Source organism: Delphinapterus leucas, chromosome 13, assembly GCF_059928025.1.
Source record: "Delphinapterus leucas isolate spDelLeu-1000000601 "Yukka" chromosome 13, BTC_Dleu_Yukka2, whole genome shotgun sequence".
Lineage (NCBI taxonomy): Eukaryota > Metazoa > Chordata > Mammalia > Artiodactyla > Monodontidae > Delphinapterus > Delphinapterus leucas.
Window position 1 is genome coordinate 63,803,040 of NC_143141.1, and position 14,536 is coordinate 63,817,575.

Consider the following 14,536-nt stretch of genomic DNA (forward strand, 5'->3'; position numbering starts at 1 on the left):
GAAGCATAGATTTAAAAATTGTGAATCTCCGCCTGCCAATGCAGGGGACACGGGTTCGTGCCCCGATCTGGGAAGATTCCACATGCCGCAGAGCGGCTGGGCCCATGAGCCATGGCCGCTGAGCCTGCGTGTCTGGAGCCTGTGCTCCGCCACGGGAGAGGCCACAACAGTGAGAGGCCCGCGTACCGCAAAAAACAAACAACAAAGAAACAAAAAAATTGTGAATCACTGTGTTCCATACCTGAAACTTATATGATATTGTAAATCAACTACCTCAATTAAAAAAAAAAGAAAGAAAAGAAAAAGAAGAAGAAGAAGCATGGATTGCACCACAGAGCTGGTCCTACCCTGAGACAGGACTGCAGCCTTTTGTTACAGGGAGGGGGCCACTCTCCATCACTCAGACATTGGTTCGCTGCCCTGCTTGAGGGTGGTGGAACAGCCTCCAGGACGAGGGGCTCCTATGCAGTGGAGGACAGTTCTCTAGAGAAGGGGAAGCTGTGAGCCTTTGCAGTCATCCAGCAGGGCACCAACAGAGCCCACTGACTACACAGGGATGAATGGTGATCAATAAAGGCCGTTTGACAGAGCTGAAGTTGTAGAGATGCTTGTTGTAGTCCTGCTTTCTGGTAATAGACTGAGCAGCTATTATTAGGAGACTGATCTAGGTTTTGTGGGTCCTGAAGCTTATTACAATTTGGGGATCCCTTTTAAAGAAAAAGGACACAGGACTTCCCTGGGGGCGCAGTGGTTAAGAATCCGCCTGCCAATGCAGGGGACATGGGTTTGAGCCCTGTTCTGGGAAGATCCCACATGCTGTGGAGCAACTAAGCCCGTGTGCCACAACTACTGAGCCTGTGCTCTAGAGCCCACGAGCCACAGCTACTGAGCCCACGTGCCACAACTACTGAAGCCCGCGCGCCTAGAGCCTGTGTTCCGCAACAAAGAGAAGCCACTGCAATGAGAAGACCGCGCAACGCAAGGAAGAGTAACCCCCGCTCGCCGCAACTAGAGAAAAGCCCGCACACAGCAACAAAGACCCAACACAGCCAATAAATAAATAAATAAATAAGTAAATTTATTTATTTATTTAAAAAAAGAAAAAGGACACAAAACTGAATTCAGAATTAGGTTCACAGCCTGTGCAAGTGGCATGTCCTAAATCTAAAGCTTCGTTGGCTTCATCTGTCTCTAGGTGTTTAAGCTCCTTTGTGCAGAAAGGAAAACTTAAAGTTTAGAGCTTAAGTGAAATTGCCTAAGTACATCAATCAAGGAAGCGGTTGGAGCCAGAGCCCATCCTTCTGACTCGTAGTCCAGAGCCTGCTGTGATAGCACCAGCCAAGCCCATTGCAGAGGACTACTCAGAGGGTGAAGAGATACCAAATGAGACATGCTTTGTAAGCTCTCCCTGCAATGTCATGTGACTACAAGGCATTATGATTAAATGGGCAATTGATCTGTGAAATGAGATGATGCCAACTTGAATAATTCGGTAAAAGGGGATATATATATATATGTATATATATATATATATTTCTCTCCTGAGGTTTCCACACTGGCTAGCTAGGTTTGTATAATAGTAGAGCTCCCTAGTTTGATTCTAAGTTGTAAGCTTCCAAAATTGGCATGAATAATAAATTGATAAATCTCCCAGGCTTGTGGCTGCTTACCCAATCGGGGAAGCAGAAAACAGACTTTATCACAGAAGACAAGAGGATTCCTCCTTATCACTCAACCAGAATGAATAGTTGATGAACACTCAGTGGTTCTTAAGAGGCAAGGCTGAGGAGATTAAGAGAAGTAAGGGGGGAGGGGCTCTTGAATTTTGGTTCAGAGCAATGATAGAGTAGGTTCCTAAAAACATCGTCTCTGTCCCAAAAGTGTAGCCAATAGGCTCAGCTAACTCCACGTCCTGGATGCTACATTTTATGCCCAATGAGTTTTCCTTCATCCAAGTTTTCATCAGCAGTGGGTCTGAGGGGACCACCAATCCCCTGAAAGTGTGAAAAAGCCCTTCTTTCAGAGAGCTTTTATTCACTCTGTTGGGGGTGAGGTCCAAGACTACAGGACTTGAGAATCTGAGCTGGTAGAGCTAACCTCCTACCCTGTGTGGGCATCCCTTGTGGAGTGTTTCTGTCAGGTGGTCATCCAGCCTCCAGTTGAGCCCTCCCAGTGACAGGGACTCACTTCTTCATGATGCTGCCTCATTGTTGGGAGCTCAGGACAGCTCTTCTTATTCTGCCCCGGAATCTGCCTCCCTTTCACTTCTACCCGCTGATATTTCTACCCATGAAGACTCATTCTGTCTTACTCAGGACTAAGACCCAGACTCCTTGTCATCTCCCTTTACTACCATGCAAATTGTTATACTTGCAATGAGTTCTTTAAAATCTGTCTTCCTTGCTACACTGTGTAGGTATATTTGGCTTGTCTCTCACTGTTGCCCATCCCCTAGCTCAGTGCCTGGCACGTGATTGGTGTGTGAGAAATGTTTGTTGGATGAATAGATGACTAAATGAATGAATGAACAAAATTCAATTCTTTTTCTGCATGACAGCTTTTCAAATATTACAACACAGTTGTTAGACTTTCTCTCCTATTCCCCATCTTGCCTTTTTCTAACAGGCTGATTACCCTTCAATAGTCTCTTGCATTTTTCAGACCCGCCTAGACTTGTCAACTTCCCTCGCTGGTATCCCTATTAAATTGTGGCTCTTACAAGTGTTCACAACACCACAGATGAGGCCTCACTAGTGTGGAGTAGAGTAGGATCATCTTGTGGACACCATGAGCCTTTTTCAGAAGGAAGGCTCCACGAGTTCTTTTCAGTATTTACGTGGAGAAAGCAAGGTTGAAGGAATTTCCATGTCCTGGCTGTTCCTACTCAGGCGAAGCAGTATGTCCTATCACTGCGTTTGGAATCAGACGTATCTGAGTTTGCATTTGGGTTCTACCACTTGCAACTGTGCTCTTGGATGTTACTTATACTTTCCGCCTTTTAGATTTGATATCTGTTAACTGGAGATAATACTACAAGTCTTCTGTGAAGATGAAATGAAATGATGTATGTAAAGTACCTGAGACATTTACTGACCTGTACATAGTAGACACTCAATTCATGGGGGCTAGAATATTTTTCACGATCTTTGGTTAGGGTAATATCAAGGGAATCAGATTCAGGTCAGATTCACACTTAATTAGAATACACGATAGTTAAAGCATGCTAACAAATAGAGACTAACTTTCAGAGCTTTGGATGTGAAAAAAATATTCAATATACATTCTGCATTCAAAAAGCAATGTGTATAGCGATTATAAGATCACCTAGGTCAACGTGATAATACTCTTTGAGATTTCCCAGAAGTTTTTATAACATAATCTTTCTAGGTGAAATAAGCCTGGGTACATCTACAAGGGCATATAGGCAGGACAATATATAAGGTGACGCACACTTGGGAGGTTTTGCAGCTCCTATGGGCTACAGATTAGGCCACAGAACTGTCTTGTATAATATCTAGTAGACCAGAAGTACAGGACACAGCACAATGCTCACACCGAACTCAGAGCCACCGGATGAGCAGAAATAGTGTAAAATTGGAGAACTTAGAGGCCTGTTTCCTGGGACTGGTTTTCTCCTTTCCTGTGCACTTGACAACTAGGCTCAGATCCCTGCTCGAGAGCTCTGACAAGTGCTTGCCAAGGGTATCTAGACCTGGCGCCCTGATTTTTGCCTTCCAGCACACTGACTGGAAGGAATTGCTCCAAGCTTCAGGTCCCAGTAAGACAGTGGATGTTTTGGGTTCCTTGAGTCCTCTGCTCTAAGGTACCCGGCCCGAACTCAGCCAGCTGAGAGAGGCCAGCACTTGGTTGGCCTGTTTGCTAACAGAGGACAAGCCATGATCAGCTCATAAGGTCTATGGAGAATAAAGGCATGAGGGCTTGAAACCTGTCCCTCTCCTATTTATGTCACTGGCCTACTCGTCTTACGTGAGTAGAAATTACTGGTGGCATGCTGTTTCTCCCTCATCTTCCAGCCTTTCCTGGTTTGCATGCAGTAAGGCCGTTTCTTTTAAGTGTCCCTCAGCTCCTGGGGGGATGGGGGTAGGGGTGGGGCATGTGGGTATTTTTTCTCACTCACCACTCTGTTTGCAGAGCTCCTCTCTGCTTGGCCTTGGAGAAGGTTCTTCAGGACCACTAAGGTGTGGGAGGGATGGAGAAATGAGTGTGGGTGGGGGTTAGTGGGTATGATGAAGCACAGAAGTTGAGGAGACTGGGTTTTCAAGATCCTGGGATTTTAGTATCTTGTGGATTCAAAATGTGATTTTCATTGCCCAGATTGTATATTGAAGATCAACCCCTTGAAATAGAAGTGGGCCATTCTGGGACTTTCCTGCTGGTCCAGTGGCTAAGACTTTGCGCTCCCAAGACAGGGGGCCCGGGTTCGATCCCTGGTTGGGGAACTAGATCCCGCATCCTGCATGCTGTGACTAAGAAGCCAGCATGCCACAGCGAAGATCCCAAGTGCCGCAACTAAGACTCGCTGCAGCCAAATAAATAAAATAAAAAATAAATAAATATTTAAAGAAGTGGGCTATTCACTGAGGCTGAGGTGGGAGCCAAAGAGGGAACCATATCTTTTTGGAATCTTCCTAACTTTCCTTTTTGTGCGTCCCAGGGCTGCAACCAACAGTCCCTTAGATGTTACATTTAATGCGGCATTTTGACTAGGAACTTTATAGAAGTAATAACGAAAGCCAGTTGCAAAGAACTCCAAAATTAGAATGTGCACTGTTCAGACTTTTGTCCATGGCATGTGACACTGCTTGCTACTGCCTAAAAAGCACAAAGGTAACGCAAATTGATTTTTTTCCTTCCTTTGAAAGAAATAACACACAAACAGGGGATGCAAGTTAGAAGGTCTGGACTTTCTGTCTGTGCTAAAATTCTCTAACATTGGCCAAGGTCAGTAAGATGGAAACTGCTCTCATCAGTAAGTGGAAAGGACACTGGAAGTTACCTTTTTACCTAAAAAGAGGGATTGTGATTAGAAATACTTGAAATGTGAGTGTACTGGAAATAATAGGGCTTTGGGTGACATCACGGGCGTGGTCCCTATAGAATGGCCACCTCACTCCTCCCCACCTTTCCATTTCTACCACTGGTAGGACTGAAATCGGCCATGTGGCCAAAATACCATGCAAAGGGCCCCTTTCCTCTCAGCACTCCTTGGATAATATTAGAGGTGGGGGGAGCCAGTGTTTATGGAGCACATTCACGAGCTTTATCAATATGTGTTAAGAGCTTAATCAATATTATCTCACTTATTTCTCATGATAAGCCTTTGCGGCGTCATCATTTTTTAGATGCAGAAACTGAGACTCGGAAAGTTTAAGTCACTTGCTTGAGATTACACAGCAAATAGAAATATAATTCTTTCACTTCCTCTAAGTGTCTTTCTTATTCACTCTGGCTCAGATCAGCTTTCTGTTGTTGTTATTTTGCTCCTCTGGTCTTTTTCTGAGGTTTCCACCTTAGCTGCCTGTTAATTTCATTGGTGTATCTATAAATTCAAGTGGATCCAGCTGGATAAATCTACCAAACTGCAAACTCTATGAGAATAAGGAATTTTGCCTGTCATGTTCATGGCCATATCCTTTGACACATAGTAGGTGCTCTGTAGATATTTGTCAAGTAACTATTTGTTATTTAATGAATGATATATCCACAAAAACTCAGATCCAGGGATATGTTTGGGCCAAGGTCAGGCTTCTTGAAGCCCTGGGTCTGGGTTGGCTGTCCATGGGAGGTGTCCTCTGCGATTTGAGAGTCTGGACAGGCAGTTTCTCCCCAGAGCAGCCCTGATAAACCACAGATGCAGGATCCACGCAGGGTATATACCTGGGTTCTGAAGACTGTTTGCAAGAAATCCCATAAGGTAGCATTATGGTTCAAGAGATGTATGTCTATCCTCAGTATTAGGACCAGAATGAAATTTGTCCTGAGGATCCTCAAAAAGAGGGTCTTGCACGATGAATACACCATGTCTTCAATGACATTCATGCAAGAGACACCATGGAGATATTCTGTGGCGCTTTCCTATGGCTACACTCAGTAGAGGTGGATGGCAGTTTTCAGAAGTTCCATCAGAAGCCATCAGGCGCCACGCTCAGATGTTGCTGGAGAAGCAGCCCTCTCCCTATTTTAACCATCCCTTCTTCCTGGCTGACTCATAGTATGGGTTTGCCCTCTGGGAACACTGGGCACCCTGGGAAGATTTCATTCTCTGATTGGTCTAAAAGCAGCACTAGAAATTTAAACACACGCTGTCTCTGACCCCATTACTTATTTCAAAATATGCTGGACCTAAAAGACCATTCCACTTGGAGAGAGCCAAAAGGAACGAGAAAGGTCTTAGTGCTTTCTACATCAGATGATGGAAAAATGCAAAACAACCCAGCAACAGCCACCCAGTTTGAGGCTTGTATCCTTTGTTTTGATGCAAATCTAAGACGGCCACTGCTCAGTAAAGAGGAAAAGGGCAGCGCGGGACCTGGTCCCTCAGAAATGCAAGTTGTCATTCTCTCCGGTGCGCTTCGCTGATGTGGCAGGATTTTGGAAAAGCCAGTTATTCAAAACTAACTCTTCTAAAATTCTGAAGCCTACGGGGAGTCTTACAATTTTCTCTGGAGTGGCAAAGTAAATTTCAGACCTATCATTTTGTCGTTTAAAGCCCCCAAATCTAGAGCCAGAATGATTAGGGATGCTGGCAGAGTTGCAGGGAAAAACCTCTTTCCCAAGGCCTCATTCCATTCCAGGGAGCCTGCCAGTTCGGCCTGTCCATCCAGCAAGAGATTGTGTAATTCCCAACACCCCTGGGAAACTACCAGTCCTGCCAGAGCCTGCCTCCTACTGTAACCTGGGCCGGCAGGTCCCTGAGACAAAGAAGCACTTCATTGTCCATAGAACCAGCTTGGACCATTCTGCTGGATTTAAAACGCTAAGCCACCCACCTACTGGCACAGGTGGCTCAGAAGTAGCCCTTTTCTCTTTGTGTAAGTCAGGATTTCTGAGCTGACCAGTGTTGTATGTCCCCAAGGAGAATAACACCAGAAGGCATGACCTCGGATTACAGCATGGCAAATATAGGTTCCACTAAAGGAAGAGTCTGGCCAGGGCGGTGATGGACCCCAGGATGGGATTATTGGTCTCTGAAGGAGACGGTACGGGGCATTGGGTAGCTCTGATTGCCCTTCGAGCAGTGGGACGGAGACTGGACTGCCTCTAAGCTATCATCTAAGGGAGGTCAGGACAGCCCAGTGTCCGAGTATTTTTATCTGTTAAATGTGTCCACTGTCACGACTCTGTTTCTTGTTGAAAGCTGTTGGGTGTTAAAGAGTGCCCTATTGAAATGCATTTATCTTGGGGAGGGTTCTGTCTTAAACCTGACTGGTTTTCTAGTACTGTACTGATTATTGAGGAGGTGGGGGGGGGGAAGGCCGGGGGGCAGAGGAAGGGCCACTAGGTGGGGCAAGGCTTGGACCGGAAGAGAGAGAGAAGAGGAGGCTGAAAGAGAAAGAAACATTTTGTTTCCGGACTACACTGCCTTCCAGCGCCGCCAAGAAGAGAAAGCAGGGGTTCCCTGGTGGCGCAGTGGTTGAGAGTCCGCCTGCCGATGCAGGGGACACGGGTTCGTGCCCCAGTCCGGGAAGATCCCACATGCCACGGAGCGGCTGGGCCCGTGAGCCATGGCCACTGAGCCTGCGCGTCCAGAGCCTGTGCTCCGCAGCGGGAGAGGCCGCAACAGTGAGAGGCCCACGTACTGCACAAAAAAAAAAAAAGAAGAGAAAGCAATGGCTAAGGTGCCTCTATGCCACCAGCGGGTTGAGGACATATCCAGGGCAAGGGAAGGAGGAGAAAGAAGAGAGAAGGAGAAGAGAAAGGAAAGGGAGGAGGGAGAAGGCTTCAGGTGGGCAGGTTGGGGGCTAGTGTCGTTTGTTGGGGGCAGGGGGCACACCCAGTTGTCACCTCAGCCATCGACTGCCGACCACGGGCCCATAGAGGTGTCAGAAGGTGCAGGTAGTGTGGTGGAGGGGAAGTGGCCACAGCCTGGACGTCAGCGGGTCCAGTCCTGTAGTAACTGTGGAATGGTAAAGATTTTGAAATCCCATACTTCTACCACCACGGGGGAACCATGACTTGCCCAGAAGATGCCCTAATTAACCCCCGGGAATGGCCAGCCGTGTAGCCTCTGTCACCCCTAGTTCCCAGCGCTGAGCTTCATTGTTGGCAGAAAGTATATAGGAAAAGTGCTTGGAAGCTGCCCCTAGTCTTAATCCCTTTCTTTAACCTTGAGATAGGAACGCCTTTGTTCGAGTCTCAAGCAAGTCTCAAGTTATGTAACTCACTCTTATTAAAACTCTCCCTGACTGTTTTATATTCAGCCTTTTCGCTGCCCTGGTTTGCAGCTTTAATTGAATAGGTGGCCTTGTATTTAAGTTTTTTTGTCTTTCTCTTTCAGATCTTGACAGGATAATCACATTGGTTTGTTTAGTAAACACTGAGGCCAGCTCAGCAATCCAGCGGCCTGACCAATGGCCAGTGACTGCTCTGGAAAAGAAAGCTTTGTTCCTCTTGCAGGACGTCAGGAAAAGCTTCCAGGAGAACAAGCTCTCACCAAGCCAGACCCCCTTAGAGAAGCAGTTTCCCCAAGGACAAGATTCATTTATCATTTACACCTCAAGAGAGGTCATCCCTTACGCCCTCTCCAAACTAGCTCCCTTTCCCGATCTGTAGTCCTTTTAAAATGGTCTTCATTGCACTTACCACTATCTGAGATGATCTTATTACTTATTTTTGTTTAGAATGATTGTCGTGCTCCACCTGGCACTGGAGTGTGGGCTCCTCCCAGGAGCAGGGGTGCTGAGTGCCCATAGCCTTGCCTGTGAGAGTAAGTGCACAACCAAGCAGTCCATAACCACTTATTGAGCACCTAGTATGTACTAGATATTGGGCTTGATGGGATGCATGCGTCTATAAAAAATTAAAATGAAATGAAATAAATGTGTTACATGCTTAGAGGTCTGTTGGCAAAACTAGAAGTTTCCTCAAACCCTCGTGTTCTCTCCTGCCAAGAACTTGGGAAGTTGCCATCCACTGATTCACCACTTGATGTTGTACCGGGTCCTGGGATGGGCAGGAGAAAGCGGGAGATGAACAGAATATGTTCTCAAGGAATCCACCCTTGCAGTTTAGGGTGGGCATCCGGGGGAGGACAGACGTGGAAATGAGAGCCCAAGTATGTGAGATCGGTGCCTTCCTTCATCGAGTGATACACACGGTGTCCTGGAGCAGCAGTCAGAGGAGGGGGACAAGACGTGACTGAACCCTCGTGCTTTACAGCTTTAAAGCTGAACCGTGATGCTTTACAGAGCATGAGCGTTCAGCAAGAGTGTGACAGGAGGAGAGAGGAAAGAGCCTTCAAGGCACGAGGAAGAGCACGTGCAAAGAGACGGAGCCAGGAGAGGACCCGCGTGAGGCTGGAAGAGGGATAAGTTGGTAGAGCTTCGCACAGGCTCGGGGAAGGCTGTGGAGATGGAGGAAGGAGGTGGCTGGGAGAAGCCACAGGGAACCGGGCTAGAAAGGCTAAGTGAGGCCAGACTCTGGAAAGGCTGGCTCCAGGGCCTCGTAAGGAAAAGAGAGGCGAAATAGCATCTCAGACTTCCGGGACTGGACGGAGGACCCTGAGGCAACCGAAGGGAGACAGAGTTCCAACCCTCAGGGTCCTGACTTGTTGCTGCAGCTCTGATTCTAGAAGTTTGCCATGGCATTTGGATGCATTCAGTGGTAGGGGAAGATTTGGGGAGATCTTTTAAAGAAAAAGAGTATAAAATTTGACGGCAAATACGCCAGGGTGCCTCCCAGGGCTTTGGAAGAGCCTGGTACAAGTGAGGCGCCCTGAAGCTTATACTCATCAGCTTCTTAGTGACGCCACCTCTGGAACCTGCGTGGTGTTTGTCCTAAATTGTGCAAGGCAGAAGGAAGGCCTGATTTTATGATTTCACAGCTATTTCCCCGGGAGGAAAGTCTTTTGCTGCCAGTTCTTCCTCTGCTATAAACAGCGCTTGGTCCTGTGCCCTCTTTTCTACCTACACCCTTTCCCTAGGGGACGCGCCCTCACCACATCTTCTGTGGTCAAGCCCCTGCCCGCCCTCTGACCATCTCGAGCCTCTCTTCCAGCTCCAGCCACACTGGTTCTCGGTCTGGTCCTCAGACTGTCAAGCTCCCTCCCATCTCAGCAACTTCGCATCTACTGTTCCCTCTGCCTGGAACACTCCCCAGAACTTCATTGTCACATTCAGGACACAGCTTAAATGCCGCCATCTCAGAGAAGCCTTCCCTGATCAACAAATAAGAAACCTCCTAGTCACTCTCTATTACACGGCTTTGTTTTATTTTCTTCATAGCATTTTGTTTTTTTTTTACTAATCAAAGTCGTCTTATCTTTTTGTTTGCCGTTTTCCTGTCTGTCCTCTCCCCCCACATGAGCTGCTTGATAGCGGGGACCTTGTTTGTCTTGTTCACTGTGCTATATCCTGCAGTGGTTCACATAGACACTCATTTTAAAAAGAACCCAACAGAGTTTACTGCGAGCATTTTCCCATAATTATAATACTTTGTATTTCACTTTCTCGTTTCCAAAAAAAATTTAAATACATGATCTCACTTCCACCTCAAAACAACCCAAGGAGGTAAGTAGGAGAGGGATTGATACGGCCCCAAATTAAAGAGGAGTAAATTGAAATTTAGAGAAGTGAGATGACTTGTCTAAAATTTTCTAGCTATTAAGTGATAGCACAAGGTCTTTTTCCATCAAAACCAACTCTCTTTCCATGCTGGCTTATATTCCTAAGACTTGTTACTTCTCCTGGCCCCTCAGAACCAAAGAATCTATCCATGTATGGAATGAGAGAGCACCTCTCCCCACTCCTCCGAGAGGGAAGGAGCAAAGGATTTGGCTTCCACATAAAGGTTCATGGCAGACAGCCCAGTCTTCACCTGTGGGTTCAGTAGAGAATCAGGACAATTATTATGTAGTGGTAATGATTAAGTTTGGACAATAACAATACATCCCTTAGGTGCAGTAGAATTTTGTTACCTATCATGAAAATGATGAGGGACTTGAATTTTCATTTTGATTTATTGTCAAAAGTACTGACTGCTGGGCAATTTCACATATCTCACCCATAAAGGTAAATCTATTAGATGGTGAATGAAGAATGAAAGCCAACCTTGCTGTTTTTTTAAAACAGAGGCATTGGAAGTAATGTTTTCCTAAAACTGTCTGGAGAATCAGTGACAGAACAGGGAGCTCAGAATCCTGAAATTCCTGGTCCTTGTCAGACACTATTGAAAGTCAATTTCTACAACTCTTTTGGGCTTTACTTCTCCACTGATAGAAATCTTTAGGAAAATGTCAATGCATTTGTGATACTTGATGAGACCCTTGTATGGAGTTTTTAATTGACAAATTACATACAAAAATGTGCAAATCATATAGAGCGCAATGAATTTGTACAAAGTGAACACACTCATGTAATCAGCTCCCAGATCAAGATATAGATCATTACCAGTACCCCAGCATCCTCCTCCTGGCTTTCATCTCAATAACTACTCTCCCGGAAGAAGGGTAACCGCTGTCCTGAGTTCCACCACGATAGATTAGTTTTACTTGCTTTTGAACTTTAAACAAATGGAATCATATAGTATGTAGTCATCTTTTTCTGTCTGGCTTCTTTTGTCCCACATCATGTTGGTAAGACTCATCCATATTATTGCATACGGTTGTAGTTTGTTTTTTCTCACTGCTCTATAATAGTTGCTTGCCTGACTGTGCTGCACATATATTCTGCTACTGATGGTCATTTGAGTTGTTTCCAGTTTGGGGCTATTATAAACAGTGCTGCTGTGACCACTCTTATACATGTCTTTTGGTGAAAATATATATGGATTTCATTTGCACATAAATCCAGAAGTAGAATTGCTGGATCATAAGATATATTCGTAGATATAGGCAAAGAGTTTTCCAAAGTGGTTTTACCAACTTATTCTCCCATCGTTGAAGTATGAGATGTCCAAATGATCCACGTTCTTCTTTTTTTTCTTTAATATTTATTTATTTATTTGGTTGTGCCAGGTCTTAGTTGCTGCATGTGGGCTCCTTAATTGTGGCATGTGAACTGTTAGTTGCAGCATGCATATGGGATCTGGCCAGGGATCGAACCCGGGCCCCCGGCATTGGGAGCGCAGAGTCTTAGCCACTGCGCCACCAGGGAAGTCCCCGTGTTCTTCTTAACAGTTGGCGTTATCTATCTTCTTGTTTTAGCTCTGCTAGAATGTGACCTATGATGGATTTTAATATATTTAAATTATAATTAATTTAATTTGTTATAATTTTGTAAATACATTTTTGAAATGGTAGATAAGGAACCTGAGATTAGGTAGACATTAGATCAAAAAAATTTTTTTAATTGGGGTATAGTTGATTTACTACTTTAGATCAATTTTAATGCTCAGTTATATTCTTGTGTTGTTCCCTAATTCCTTAATGTGTATAGGTTCAGCCCACCCAAAAGATGACAAGTTCTGGAGGTCAAGGGCTTTGTCATAGGCTCCTTTCATAGTTGTTATAGCCTTAGCACAGTGCTGGGTACAGAGTAGGCGCCCAGTAAATTCTGATTGAATTTAGCTGAACTAAGTGATGGAGGCAGACCCACCAATGTCTCTCTGTTCATGGTTCCCTGCCTAGTCACTCCACTTTCCTAGGGTGATAAAAGGACCAAGAGAGAGGAATTCTAGAAAATGTCCAATTCCTTCATGTTCCTCTAGAGCCTGCATTCCAAGCGCTAAAACTTTTTAGGTAGAATGAGCCCCTCTATTTTCAACAGGATTTTCCTGAGGCACGTACCTAAGTCCACTAGAAGGCGGAACAGACAGAAGACTGTCTTACCCGGGTTGTCAGGAGAGAGCATTGTTTGTGCCCTTCCATGCTTGAAGGGGTGCTTTGGACTCAAAATGTCTGATCTTATTACACTAACCTGATTTCCCTATGGCTGCATCCAGTTTGAAAGAAATTTCTCCAAAGGCCACAGTAATCTCTAGGATACTTAGTTCCTTTTTTTGCTGATTTAAAAAAAAATCTGTCCTAATTGTTAAGAACTGTTTCTGTCATCTCATCAGCTGAAGGATCCGTACTCGGTTTTCTGTTTCAACACGCAGCAGTGTGTCACATTATGCACATTTTTGTTCATACCGAATATTGGCTCTTTCTGACTGAGATCCTGAGATGTCACGTTAGTACATTTTAACTGTTCTGATTGAGTTTGGAATTAGGCACTTATTGAAAACAATTGGTGGAAATATCCACCCTCCACCCCCTTTCTTTCGGTTTTGGACTCTCTCATTGGGAAGACGGGTTTTAAAGGGCGTGGTCATGAAGGGGGGATGAAAGAAGGAAGAAAAGATGGATCTTGAGAAACATATATAGCGTGCTGATCAAACTAAGCCAGTTTTCCAGACTCCATCTGGGCCCCCTGCTGTCAGGCATATCAAGGTAGAGAGTGTGTGTGCTTGTGTCTGGGGGATGGTGGCAGAAATGAGAAATCCCTGAAAAGAGTATTATGGTAAGATCCCCAAAGCATATCAGATTGTAATTGTATACAGTCACTAATGGGAACAGGCCTGTTCTGCAATCTGCAATCATGATCAGCAGGTAATCAGATCTAGTGCTCTGGGGCCTCCCACGACACAGCGATTGTTGTAGACTAGACTCAAAAACAATGGGCTGTTTGACTCTCTCTTATCCGGGCTGGGCAGCTTCCCAAGATTTGTGGGGAGAGGGAGGGGGGCTATGAGTTTCAGAATGTTTTTCCTCTGGGGATGGGCCTCATGTCTCAAATCTCCTGATAGGAGATCACATGTCACATACATATATGTTTCTCCCTTCGTGTATGTATTTGCTTTTCAATCTCAGATTGAACTGGCTCTGACTCTTGGGTTTATTAAATTCAGGTCCATTAGGTTACTCCATGGGTATATTTGTTAGGTAGCCAGGTGCCATAGTTCAAATGCTTGGGGTAGATCAAGCAGGCAGCATGAATATGAAGTGGGGTTCGTAGCGAGCTGGAGAATCTATTTCTCTTCCAAAGGGGGATACACTAGTCAGCATCAGCATCAGACAATGGTAACTATGTAGGTAGGCTGGCCCAGGGGGCCAGATCTTCTGATTTTTCAAGAAAAGCCTGAAATCCAGATTTTTAAAAAAAAGTGTGTAATTTGCTGATTTTTCCAATGTTTATAATTAATTCAAAATTTAAAAAAATCATTTTGCAGGCCAACTGTGTAACAAACAAAACAAATCTGCAGGTCTTATCCAGTTCCCAAGCCTCAGCCTCCAGGTTAAACTGATTTTCTGGTGGGAAAAACCCAACTTATTCAAGTCACTTCAAGTTATAGAGGACTATATAGATGGTCCCTGACA